This window comes from Electrophorus electricus, chromosome 15, assembly GCF_013358815.1.
Source record: "Electrophorus electricus isolate fEleEle1 chromosome 15, fEleEle1.pri, whole genome shotgun sequence".
Taxonomy (NCBI): domain Eukaryota; kingdom Metazoa; phylum Chordata; class Actinopteri; order Gymnotiformes; family Gymnotidae; genus Electrophorus; species Electrophorus electricus.
The window spans coordinates 8,066,637-8,081,027 of record NC_049549.1 but is presented as its reverse complement, the minus strand read 5'-3'; the positions used below and the strand labels follow the sequence as shown (position 1 = coordinate 8,081,027).

Sequence of the window (14,391 nt, the reverse complement as noted above, 5' to 3'; positions counted from 1 at the left end):
TGCAAGAATAATACAAACATTCAAGAGAGTATTTGAGAAAAAAGGAAAGAGTACATTATGCATGGAAAGAAAATACCTAGTCAGAATTCATCTCCTACTATAGTGCAAGTTCAAGGCAGTACATCAAAACATTGTCTCAGGAGTTCAACTGATTTCATTTTACAGTTCCACTAACAGTAACACAGAGAAATGTGGGTGTGAAAGATGGAATATAATAATTCATTTCTTAGTATGAACCACAGATGCCTTCATTACAATAATCATTGAGTGAAACAACTTGGAACAGTGGCCTTGTAGACAAACTGCAAATAATGTGTCTTGTAGTACAGAAGGCTTAAATTACTGCTAAAACACTTGTTTCTTTGTTTTCATTAGTGTGTTATCAGGGTAGGATTATCCTTATGTTTGCAGGGCTTGATGTGTGTGTTATAATAGAAGTATAATACTTTGTGATTATGCTTGGTAAAGAAAAATGGTAACCTGAATCATTTGGTGAAACATGCACAATGAGGAATAAATTTTGGAATACAATATTCCAAAAGTCTTTTTTTAATATCAGACCTGGCTTTTATTGCATTTTATGCCTTTCAGATATTTGAGAAAATCAAGAAGTGATTTAATGAGATAATTTGGTTTTCTAATACAATCATCTATACTGTGTGAGCACTTATTAATGCACTTATTAATGTTTTCAATTTAGTATCCTTCTTTTCATTGTGAAGATTCATTGTGAAATAATTAATAAGTTAAATGAAGTATGGAATTGATATTTTTGTATGAATTCACCTGGACCACTACACCAATGGTTTAATTAGACTTTTACTTTCTCTCAATTATTGTACTTCTACTTTTTTTCCTTTTACTTTTGACTCAGAGTATAATTAGGGTACAGTTTAACATGACAGAATCAAAAATGATTAAGTCTGCTTTATAAATATCGGAGATCATGTTAAAATTCAAATTTAAAGCAAAGCTTAAATTATTAAGTACAAATATAAAAATTATACCTCTGTATAGTAGTGGGGTATTTGTTGCCCCTATTAACATGTAATTGTATGATACTGCTGTATGTATAGCCAATTACAGCCCAATTTGCCATTTGGAAACAACAACAATAAACATACAGAAAAAAAAAAAAAGAATTCAACAGTGGCTCCTAGATAGACTATAAAATAAAATGGTTTACCCTTGAAATAGCCAACTCACCCCCCCCACACACTCTCTCTCTCCCTCCCTCTTTCTCTCCCTCTCTCTGTGTGTCTCTGTCTCTCTGTCTCAGGGGCCTGAATGATATGTAATGGCTGCAGGGTTTTTCCAGACTTTAAATCAACTGACACACCCTCTAAACTAGGGTGGAGAGCAGAATGAGCTCCCTATTCCCTCCTGCCTCTTTATTTACTAAATAAATCATGAGGTGTAAAGTGTAGGTCTGTCTTTAAGATGCAGCCTATGTTTAGGAGAATGGGCAGATTTGACAGTGATTAGCAGAGTTAGGTTAAATTCCCTGTTAGGAAGCCTTTGAAAAAGCATATCAATATATACAGGACATTCAACGTCTTCTGAAGTCAGAGATACCAGTCCACTGGTTCCTGTTTTAGTGGTTGAATTTGAAATTCATAAATACATGCAAATGAAATTATGAATAAATAAAATTCATAGTAATAAAATCCTGTAGTTAAAGCATTCAGTCCTGCACTTTGTGCATAGATTTGCATTCAGTACTGTGTGCTCCTCTGCGTTGGTTTCTGTCATCTATGACCCATTGGGGGTGCCAAAATGATGAAAGGTTGAATTGTTCGGCTATGTACTGCTTTGTTCTGACTCTTCTCTCTTTCTCTCTCCCCAGGTAAGTGTGCAGCTCCTCACCAGGGAGTGTGTCTGAGACAAAGTAGAGGCGGGGGTCATACGTGAACACAGCTTCTGATGAAATGCAGTAAGACCAAACTGCTCTTTTCCAGCCTGCTTATTTATACAAGTCTATCTCTACCAGTCTCCTCCTGGAATAGAATGGAACTATCTGGTGGTGGGAGTTATTATGGGTTATTAGATTAAGAATTTAAGTGGAAAATCAAAGTGATGGAAATTGGAATATTTTATATAAGCATGCCTGTTGTTATTGTTGTGTCTATGTATAATCAATAGCTCTATGTTTAAAATCAAAGATATTATTTATTTAGTCTGTAGAATGGTTTTAGAGTTGCACTAGTTATACCATTAGTATCTTACTGTAATGGATATCATCCTACAGATTTGGTAAATTGTGAGAATAACTACTTCTTTCTCATTCTATCATCCACAAATTCCCAGGACCTATAGGTGCTTCAGTCTGACTTCTAGTGTATGTTTATGGGAACAGACTGACAGCAGGGGTGAATGCTGAATGAAACAGCTTTGGGCCTTGATTCTGACTCAGACTGCCCTCGATTTCCATCACTCTCTTGTGCATGGAGAGTACTAGGTTGCTAAACATTCTGACTCTTCCTGACAAAATTCTGTATACATTCTACATTCCGTGATAGGTAAGCAGGAAAAGTATTTGTAGAGGCAATTAACGAAAAGGTGGCTGTCTCCTTGAGTGAAATGCATTACAAATTTGGAAGAATGACATGCACAGCAGACAATGTAAGACTGTAATTTGACATCATCCTTTAAAAGTATAACCTGTTGATCCACAACACACCTGTTAAATCTACACTGACTTAAAGCTGAATTCAGAATGCAGGACAGAAAATACTACAATTTGTTGATCAGCAACTTTCCTCTGCTGGTGCACTTACTCATTTTTTCTGGTGTAAAACTAGAATTAAAAAAAGAAAATGTGAGATGTGATAAATTTATGGGCTAATTGTACTGCAGATCCCTTCATTCAGCAGTTTGATCAGTGTTGAGCGGCTTGCTTTTTCTCTTTCAGAGGAAACATATAAGGTCATTGATTCTCATGAAATATACGTTTCTGTATTTCAGACAGGTAAGAGATTTTCTAGTGGCATTCATGTATTTACATTTAGATTTATATTCACAGCATTTAGCAGACACTGGTCAAGAGTGATTTATAGAAGTGCTTTGCTGTCTTCGTGGAACTTGTCCTTCTGCTGGTACAACTAGTCAAAGCATGCCATTAAGCTAAAGATCTGTCATTTTCCTTATGTGATATGAGCATAAGTATACAGGCAGGAAAATTACACACAGGAAAATAATGAATGGGATAATTAACCTTGATTTCTATATTGACCTTTGTAGTTAGTGCGCCATTAGAGAAGGGCCTCTAAAGTAAAATATTAATCAGTCATTGTCTTCAGTTCTACATCACTGCATAGCTGCATTTTTTCATCCTGCTTAAAAGTTGCACAATTTTAAATAGTTTTGACTTAATATGTGAAGATTACTTGTGTAGATTTGAGACACACCACTATTAATGCATATTGAATCCTTACCTGTAGAAAAGCTTTTATCATGCCTCCTATTCAGAGATGATGAAAATGAAGATGATAAAGGTGGACACTGATAGACAACTATGAAACACCTATAGCATATTTCACACACATGGACACACACACATACACACACCCCTACCTGCATTAACTAATCCCTTCTGAGTATTAATGTGCAACAGGAAATTATACTTTTGTAGATCAAAAATGTTGTCAGAAGCTTCAATCTGATCAGAATTTAGCACAGGGTTGGGGGTGGAGAGATCTGATTACTGGTACTGCTCATAGTCGATTAGCATATATGATTTGAAAAAGGGAAGGAAACAGCAGATTCCCTGCAACGGCTCTGTGAAAATCAGGCTGGCAGCTATTTTCATTCCTTCTGGAGCAGCTGTTTAATAAAATATCAGTGTGGTGTTAGGTTAGACAGCAGCAGCAAGAACAGTTCATTTAGTGCTCACTACTCTCTTAGGCTCTCTGCTGTCCAGTCATCCACTGGCATTAATGTCCCTGGTCACATTATCTTATATACCAAAGACTTGGCTGTAAACCAGTGTGTTATTTGAGCCTTTTATTATAACCAGGCTTCTACAACTTTGCTTCAGTGCAAGACACATATGACATTTCCATCAAGCTCATAGAGAAACTAAGCTATAAGATGAGAGAGCTGCTTTTATTATAGACAACAAAACTTGTATGATAGGATACAAGTGAGCACCTTCAGTCTACATTCTTAAGTGAAACTTTTAAATTAGTATATTTAAGATTTTTGTAATTATAATTTTCTTACAAATGCTCAGTACTGCCTTAAATTATGCCATTTATCTGAACTATAATTTCTCATTTGTTTATTTTGTATTAATAATGATATTTTTGAGCTAAGGTTTTGGCATCACTACACAAGAGACCCTTTCAGCAACTTGGAATGGAACATTTTCTAAAAACACTCCATGAGTGCCAAATGTGTCCTCGAGAAGGAATGCAAATAATGACTATTTTATCTTATCACTAGTTGCTTTAGGCAGCTTCAAGTAAATGAGCATGTTGGCACAAACACACTGACTAGAAGGAAATGGTTCAATCAGTATTACTGGAGATGAACCCCACACTCTGAATATATGATGCGAAGTCATATTTAGCATTGGTGAATAATTCTCAACTTCTGAGTTAATTCTAAGTTCTGATTAATATTGCATGATCCAGAGAATACACACCCTGAGCACAACTACAAAGTTAATATATAGATTTACATTAATGTTTATAGAATTTAGATGCTATATGTTTAAGTAAAATGAGCAAATGGTGGTAGTTTCTAAATAAGTTACATAGCACACATGTATCTATAGAGTCTAGATGGTATATGCTAAAATAAAATGTGTGAAAAAGAGTGGTAAAATGAGTTCAGATGGCCAAACAAAGTAAGAGGTGGGTACAGAAAGTGTATGGGTACATTCTGGACAAATTAAACAAAACAGAATCTAGATTATGTGCCTGTCTCATTACTACACTGGCTCAGGCATGTGACAATGTTCATGTCCGCAGAGAGTTCGATTCTCTTATGAGTGCAGTGCTTTCTCTACCTCATTTGCATTATTTTGTATATATTCTACTCTCATATTTTGTACTATATTCATTTTCCTGTTTTATCATTAAACTAATTAAACTTGTAATTAAACTTATTGTTTTTGATTTTCTCATCACAAATCTCCTTTAGCCAATTAAAACAGAAATAATTTAATTTGGCTAATCAGATTTACTTAAAATATTTGGCAAAAAATCAAGTCACATTTAATTATATAGCATTTTTTACAACAACCTTGTTACAAAACAGCTTCACAAACATGAGTCTAGATCCCTAATGAGCAAGCCAGAGGCAATAGAGGCAAAGAAAAACTTCCTGGGAGGAATTATGGAAAAAACCTCGGGAGAACCGACACTCAAGAGGAAACTCATCCTTCTTGGACAGCAAATCTAATATTTTATTACTTTATATAGTCCATGTAGACAGTTCAGTATAGGTGTGGGAATCTCAGCTACCCTATGTTGTCAAGGGTAGACAAGCTGTTTTTACATCAAATGGAGTAGATGGAGTATTCTGAATAATAATAATTTCTGATATTTCCATAAATATTATTAATTTATGTAATCTTTGTCAGCATTTAAGAAGAAAATAAATAATACATTTGATCCCACAAATGGTCAAAGACCTAAGAAGTTCAAACAAGTTGATGATAATACTGACTATTGGACAGTGATTGTTGTCTTTATCTTCTATGCTCTCAAGTTCAAAGTAAAGATTTGTGTTTATACTTGTGCACCTCTATGTTACCTCTATGTGTCATGATTGCCCACCCTCCTAGTGCCCCTGTCTCCATGGTTTCCCTGTCTCGTGGCTTTGTTTTGCTTTACTTCCTTGTTGTAGTTCCATTCCATAGTTTTGTTTTCTCCACCCCTCATGAGATGCACCTTTGTCTTGTTTAGTACTCATTAGACCATGTGTTTAATCCCTGTGTTTGTGCAGTCTTGCTGGTCATTGTTAATCCAAGCCTCTGTGTGTGAATACTAGCCCTAAATTGTAATTAATAGTTATTCCTAGCCATGTGTTACTTCTAGCCTTCATTTTTTCAAAGCCTCTTTGTGATACCCAGCTTCCCTTCTGTCATTGAGTGTTTTGTTTTGTTTAGTTAATCATGTATTCCTGGACTCTATGTGGCTCTATAACCCTGGACCTTTCAAATGATTACATCTCTGGATTTGCCCATAATAAGTCTCACTCTTCTGCACACATGCATCCACCTCCTAACTGCTCACCGTTACACTATGTGGGACCACACTATGAAAATGGAGTTCTTTGTCAAGGCCCAATCTTACACCAGCCTATAAACATGAATATTATTATTACGGTATATTATTCTTAGCATACTTTTGTTCTTTATGTGCATATTTGTATACTGAAAGTATGAATAAATATTGACCTAATATGCCAAATTCTTCCTCCTCCCATCAAATACAGAATATGTTTTTGCTACTCTCAGAAGAGAAAAGCTGTTTGCTTCAGGTGATGTGCCCCTCATAATAAAACAGCATCATAGATCTGGATTGAAAGTGTAGCAGAATCATCTGCAGAATATCAATGACCCAAAATGTCAGATGTTTCCGCTTTAATCCCAGCATTAGAATGGCTTTAAAGGTGATACATATTATGATATGTTGCAGGGCCTTTAAAGAGGGTTAGGGAATAAGTGAATGCCATTTCTCAGTAAGACCTGTCACGTAACCACTCATTCTTAAGAGAAATGGTATTTTCCTCTCTCATCCCCAAATGAAAGAAAAAGTATTATCTTCTGAATTATAATTCAAAGCAGGTAGGAAGAGAAAGGAATCTAGTATTCTTTGTTAATGACTTTTGACTTTGCCATTATCTGCTTTGTGTTAAATTCCCATTAAAAGTGTTTGAAAGGCTACTTAGCATTCTGCACAAAGTAGCTGCAGGAGAATAGATTGGAGCTATTTGATGTCTTTTGACTTGTCTAGCTGAAAATCATGCAGTACTGAGAGAAAGATATGGAAGGAGAGAGAGAATTTCCACACACTGGCTTAGCCACAATGGTCACAGGGTGGCCAAGTATATCTGACGTTTTTAATATTGCAAAAGTGGTTTCTATGCAACACTTTTGCAACAACAGAAGTTTCCAACATACTTTAAATGTAATTTTATATATAGTTTGTGCTTTATTAAAGGCTGTAATTGTAGCCTTAATGTACATTAGCAAGTAGAAATTATCAGGGAATTCTTGACTGGGTACTGCCACAAGCAAAGCACTTAAGGTGCTCCAGGGTAGCTGTCCTAGTATTCAGCAATTGTCAAAACTGTCGGAATAATGTAATTAATATTTTATCATAAAACTTAGATATCAAATTGTTGTTCTAGGCTATTATATTTAATGTATTTATAATAACTTTGGAACTTGAATAGAACATAGTCCAAATCTGTCATATCACCTTTGTGTCAATGTTTTCATTCTTAACAAGTTTTCTGAAGACTATAGTTTAAATTAATCTTTTTTAACCCAGTCTATGGGTGCTTACATTTATGACACTTACAATTATATCTGAATGCAACTTCAGCATTTGCTCAGGGGCACAACAGTGGCTACCTGGCTGTGATGAGGCTTGAACTGCCAATCTTCTGATTACCAGTCAACTACCTTATGTAGTAATGTAGCTTTCAGTACACCTGGATTCGGTGAAGTATTCTTAATGGTTTGGTTCAGGTGTGTTGGGATAAGGCATAAAGGTAACCTATCTCTCAGATCCTGAAGAATGGCTTAAGAAATTTACACTCTTTCACCTTTCCAAATTCTCAGCTCTCATGAGGGCAGCTTTGCAGTTCACTGAGATTTCCTTCAAGCCTGATCTCCTGTGTGTTATCCCAAAACCCATGGACACAATCCTGACCCCAAAGCCAAGGGTTCTGGGAAAATACATTGTTTTCTTTTTCTAAATATAAAATGCTGAATCAGCTGAGGCCAGCGCAAAGTTGCTATCCCAAAGTAATGGACTGTAGCCTGTTCTTCTAAATTAGAGGTTCTTAATCCAGTCCTCATGCATTCCAACTGAGTCCAGATTTTTTATCTATTCCAACTCCCAGCACACTTCAACCAGGTAAGCAAGGACTGCAAACCCCTTTATCACCTCTAGCTCCGATGTGTTGGAGAGTTTCAACAAAGTAAATATGTGGATTTGCCTGGGGTCCACAAGGACTGAATTGAGATCTTCTGCCCTAAGATACCTGTAGGCTGCTTGTAAAATTTCTCAACCCAAATACACTCATCCAAGAAATTCCAACACGCCTTGATATTTCACAGTGTCTGTCAACGTCTGGCAGGGGGTACACAGCTCTTTTCATGGAGTCCTATTGAGTTGCAGGTTTAAGCACCAAAACACTTGGCTCTAGTATTCTGATGCTACTGAAGGCCTTGATTAACTGGATCAAATGTGTTAGATTAGGGTTCTAACTAAACTCTAAGGGGATTTATATGGCGATTCTCTACTACTATCTTGACCCTCTAGTTCACCTCTTCAATTTAAGATGAATTTGGTGTACATAATTCTAACATTTCTGTATAGAGGGGTGAGGGGGTGATTTATATATAAACAGAGATAATTAAAACACTTCAATATTTATTAGTTAACCACTGGCACACTTGCTGCTCTAATTGGTTTGACTAATTAAACCAGCTTCTGAGCTTTAGAAAAAAAACAAAAACTTCAGTTTGCTACTGCCATTTGCTTTGGATATTTTTTGTGCAACAGAAGAAGTCTTCAATAAACTCACAACACACCAACAGTTGTGTTTTCCTCTTTTGTTTCTAATTGTGAATTTCAGTTGATTGGATGCTCGCTAAGAAAAAAGAGTGCACAAATCTTGCTCAACAGTAAACAGGTACCCAAGTCAATATCCATTTTCACTTATAGTTGTGTTCTTGAGCCTAAAGGCACCAGTGAGCTGCACTATAATGAGTTTATAAAAAGGTTACCTTTCCAGAGCATCATTAGCTCTAGTATTGAATTCTTTCTTTTGTGGGGCTAATTCAGAATGTACAGTAGTTAATGTCCCAAAACCATAGAATTAAAATTAAAGTTAAATGATGACAATACAAATTAAAGTTTAATAATGGCAAAATTTCTATAAAGATAATATTTGAGGGAGAACTTAGTTTTGGTATAAGGTCAGGTTTTAGATTTAGAATTAGATTCAGGATAATTTTATTTTGTTTGTGTGCGTGTGTTTGTGTGTGTGTGTGTGTGTGTGTGTGTGCGTGTGTGCGTGCGTGTGTGTGTGAGCTGAGGTCTGTTCATGTCTGCCACGTCTGCCATGTCTGTTGGCTGATATTTTGGCTGTGCTTTCGCACAGATAGCAGCAGGCCTATTTGGATTCAGTACATGTCTTTGATTTGTGGTTGGAGTAACTGGCCAACATAGGAGGTACCATGCCTCAGTATCACAACAAGCCTGGATTTATTAGAAAAAAGCAGTGTCTGTCCCTGATCACAGCTGCACTCATTCTCTGCAACTCCATACTTTCAGTAAAAATAAAGATGGTCTCTCAAACTGAATCAGTTGAGGTAGTTGAGATTTAAGCTCTTGAATTTCAGTGTTTGGTTTTACATGCCAGCTTTTGACAGAGACTTTATTTCTTTATATCTTTATTTCACACACCCTTGTACCTGGACACCTCCCCCATAGCCAATTACTTCTATGTTGCCCTTAATGGACATTCTCTTGCGGGATGTCATGATGTTACTGAGCCTCAACATGTCTCAGCTCCCACCACCCCTGATGTCCTCTGCTGTAGCATGGAATTGAGTTTGGGCTGTAACAGAACTTGGTATTGACCAATTAGTGAAACCTCAGGTATAGAGCCTGTGATAATGCCAGCAGAACTGTATGCAAAGTCTCCAGTACTCATATAGTAAATTATATAGTGTCAATGGCTACATTATTGTACGACTTATTTCACAATACTCATAATAATGATAAAAGCTTACATTTCACTACCCTTTTACTACATACATCAAATATAATTACAAAGCAATAACTTAAAAAAGTAAAAAATAAAATGCTCCCCATATAGAGGCTCCAATTACACTACAATTATCTCCAATTACCTCCAAACTTGCAATATTTGTGGCATCCTTTATTTTGTGCACCATAATCAGTAGTCCCCCTGGACTATTCTTATGCATCATTCAAGTGCCTCTATTTTTATTCCTGCTTAGGTAAATTTCACCAATGTCGTTGCCTATGTCACTATTTGGTTGATGGGTTTCTGAGTCTTGCTTCTTGGATCAACCAATCCATCTATCTATCTATCTGTCTGTCTGTCTGTCTCCTTCATGCTTTTCTCTGTTCATTACTTCACTGAGCTGTCATTTTGTTTATTCCTGCTCTTTCTTACTTTGCCTCTCTAAATGGCTCATATTATGATTGCCTGTCATTGTCCACTGAGGATCATAAAGTCAGAGAAAATATGATGATGTAATTTCATAGTGGGCTGTTGTTTCAGAAACCAAAGGGGCATGGTGAGCTTTTTCCTCTGTGTATATTCAGTGGTCACAGTGATATAAAATAAAGTCTGCCTTATGCTCTGTCTCCCTGTTCTCTGGGGCTGGTAGGGTTTTCGCAGGATATTGGCTTGACACGTCCTTGAGCATACAGAATATCTGATACAGTCTAGATTTCAGGATTAGGTTTACTTTTTATGTATGGTAACAAGTATGATTATTGTAAACATAAATAAATCACTATGCATGTATAGTCTGACCCAATGGAGAGTCCCAGGAGTGTGACACTTTGGTCATTGGTTTTTATATACATGTTTCACTGCAAATAGAAATGTTCATACAATCTCCACTGCCATTGTGATAAATTAACACTTTACTCAGTTACCTTACTCATTAAGTAAAATTTAATTCCTTTACTAGTACAGCTGTTAAAAAAAAGTAGTTCTTTACAAAATATTTCACAATGCAGTGTCAGTCAATTGAAGTAATACTGAATATGACTTATAGGAAACTAAATTAGCATGACCTCATGAGGTTCCATCTTTCATCGCCTACCATGGTGCTGTCTTTCAGCTCTGTGGCATTGCCATTGGCTACTTGATGCTATTTCTGTGTAGCTGTCAGTTTCAATATAGGACCAATCCAGTAATTATTTAATTACAGCTTTCCTTTAATGTTTCTCTCTGAAAGAGAACCTTCAATAGAGTGCAGTGAGTGCTGTAATTGAATTTTGTTTCAATTGACACCAGTTAGCTTGATCTCCTGGAACCCCTTGAAATTCCATTAAATGTGAATGTGAAGTCAGTATTTTTTGAGGAGTTCCTTGTTTTAATGAGTTCAAACTATATGTGGTTTGTTCATGCTGTTTTTGTAAAAATAAATAAATTAATTAATAAATAGTAGCAGAGATTCATCAACCCACTGCATTGAAACATTTACATTTTGGTGTGTTCAGCAAGTTTACTTACCTTTTGCCCTTGACAGAGGACAGCCCACGGATCTGCTATTTTTGGTTGTGTATGACCAAGCAGTCTTTCCTTGCTGCTAGACACCATGTTTGAACCTGGAGCCAAGATTCGTGACACATCCTTGTAGAACCCAAATGATTCCAATGATTCAAAGCTTCCAAAGGTGCAATAAAATGTAACATGATAATAATAATGTGAAGGGATTGGATGACTTGCAATGCTTCGACTTGAGATTTGCAGCAGCCTACCACGCATATGTGGTAGCACATACACTTCCTTTGTGCTGTTCCTAAATGGCTACACAGAGACAGTGAACACATACAGTGAACAGAAACATTCTGCATGGAGAAAGGTTTCAGAAATTGATGTTTTCTCTGGAGGGTTGAAAATTAACTATGTAATTTTATTAATAATATATATAATGTCTTCTCTCATTGAGCTATCCATAATGCTGTAATGATAATGATTCAGTAGTTGTCATGATTAATCCCTCCCATCTTCCGTGTTTGCCCTGTCATGCGTATTTTAGTTCCATTCTGTAGTTTCGTTTTCTTTACACATTGTACTCCATGTATCCTAGCCTTCGTGTTTCTTAGCCCGGTGTTTTCTTAGTGTCTTTTGTTAGAGCCTGATTCCCCTGTTTGCCTTTCTGTGTTGTTGTTTTGTAATGTATCCTCGTACTTTCCATGTTGGCTCTATGACCCTGGATTACCCTAATGACTATGACTCTGGATTTGCCCCTAATAAATCTCGCTCTTCTCCACACGTGCGTCTGACTCCTTACCGCTCAACGTTACAGTAGTCTTGTATTTATACACATCTGCTGTCCCTCAAATTCAAAATCCAAACAGGAAGAAAGTTTGTTGGGTTCTAACATATTAATATAACATTTTATACATTATGCAAATATGATTTTTGGCAAAACTCATCCCCTCAACAGCAAACTTGAAGTGGGCTAAGTGTTAACAGGTGTAATCCAAAATTTCACTCCATTTATTTTCAGCAAGAAAATATTGGTGAGGGACTGTGAGTTAGCAAGCAGTTCGAATATGACTGCCAACATGACGGGAAAAGCTTAGCTGACATCAACTTTATGTAAACTGCATGCGTCAGACGTACGTGTAATGCGGTCCAATTAGGAAAAAGCCCATTTTCATTGTCCATGCAGAATAAGCATGTGCATTTTTTAGATCTTGCCGGTGGACATGGACAAAAAAATTAACACTCATAACACTCATCACTATTTGCCCATGTGCCCCACCATGTATCCTTCAAAAGCAAAACAAGTACTGCAGCTTTCCCATCTGCAATAAGTGCCAATTCTTTTCCTACAGTGCTAATTCTGAGAGCTCAATATCCATATGTAAAGAGAAGGAAAAAATCCACACCACATGCAGTGGACATGTAGCTACTTTTGTACAACCCTAGAGAAGTACTGGAACAGTATCATAATCAGGTAACAGCACATTATGGAATAATGTCCTATTAATAGAGAATTGTGATAGTGGATACATTTTACTGATAATAGTAATGGAATTGGTATACCGTATAACAACCTGTTTAATTGGAGGCATAGGCCTGTATAAATTATAACTAGCCCCATGCTTACCTAAAGTATATAGAATTAGTGTAACAGTGAGGATTCATACACGAAGGCATGGATTATATTCACGACTTCTAATACAAAATGGGAGCTTTCAATGAACAGCCAAGACACAGGGCACAAGACAGGGTTTAAATATTTGAATTAATAAACATTAAACCAGACACAGGTGCAAATCATGAACAGCCAAAAACAAAACAAGGACATGCGCAGAGAAACAGACGATGGGTGGCGAAAATGAAACTAAGGAAAGGAAGAAAAATAATAACATGAGACAGGGAAGCTATAGAAACATGGACGCTAGGAGGGATCGACCATGACAATTAGGATATGAGAGCTATGAGAGTTGTAAGATACAGATGTGTTCATTACTATTGTTATAACTCAGTTAAAGACTAACATGCTGTGATTTAACAGAGTAATCGAATACCTTATTGCAGTTCCATACAGTCCTGAAACAGTCTGCGTTTCAGGATTAGGGTTACTTTTTATGTATGGTAACAAATAGGATTACAGTAAATGTGAATTCATTCACTGTTCATAGCCTGATCCAATGGACAGTCCCAGGGGTTTTTCCCAAGATAGTTCTTGATCTCAGTTTCTTCATTAAAACCTATTCCTCTGAGCTCTAGGGTATTACTACTACCTGGAGTTTTCTGAGATGAGGAATAGGAAGCTGTGGAGCTGTTTCCACTCTGGGCAGCCCATTCTGCTTTCTGCATCAACTTTCTGTTTTGATTTATTTTCCAAGAAGACGTTTTCTTTCTACCAGTATTTATGAACAGAGATTTACTGACACAGGGACTGAGTGATTATTCCTTTGAATTATGTAACTTGGCATGTCTGCACTCAACTGTGCTGATTGTACTTGCCTAGTCAGCAGTAAGTGGGTGATTTAGACTCTTCTGAGGTCCACAGACATGCCAAACGTGATGTCAACATAATTATTTAATAAAATGGGACCCGTGATGATTAAAGACTGTGTGCTTAGGTTTTATGACTTTCTGCACACTCATTCATCTGATTTAACTTCCTTTAAATGGTTAATATATGAGGGAACACTGTTCAGCCCTGTAACAGAAGGTTAATAGTAGTGGTTTTAACAACCTTTAATCATCAGAACTTGTGGACAGTTAATACATTCAAATCAATGCACACCATACTGATCGTATTATGCTAGGTAAATGAAAACCCTTTCCAATTACTTCATTATGATCAAGGCTATGGTAATAGTTTCTTTGTTATTTTTGTGAAACGCACAAACTATATTTTAAAAGACATCACTGTCTATTACATATGATTGTCACATCAGTTTATACACA

General features: G+C 36.5%; 1 protein-coding gene across 1 annotated transcript in view; it reads left to right on the top strand.

Annotated features, from left to right (window-relative positions):
* Positions 1 to 14,391, top strand: part of lsamp (limbic system associated membrane protein) — a 721,293-nt gene that overhangs the window by 447,119 nt on the left and 259,783 nt on the right. The window lies entirely within an intron of this gene.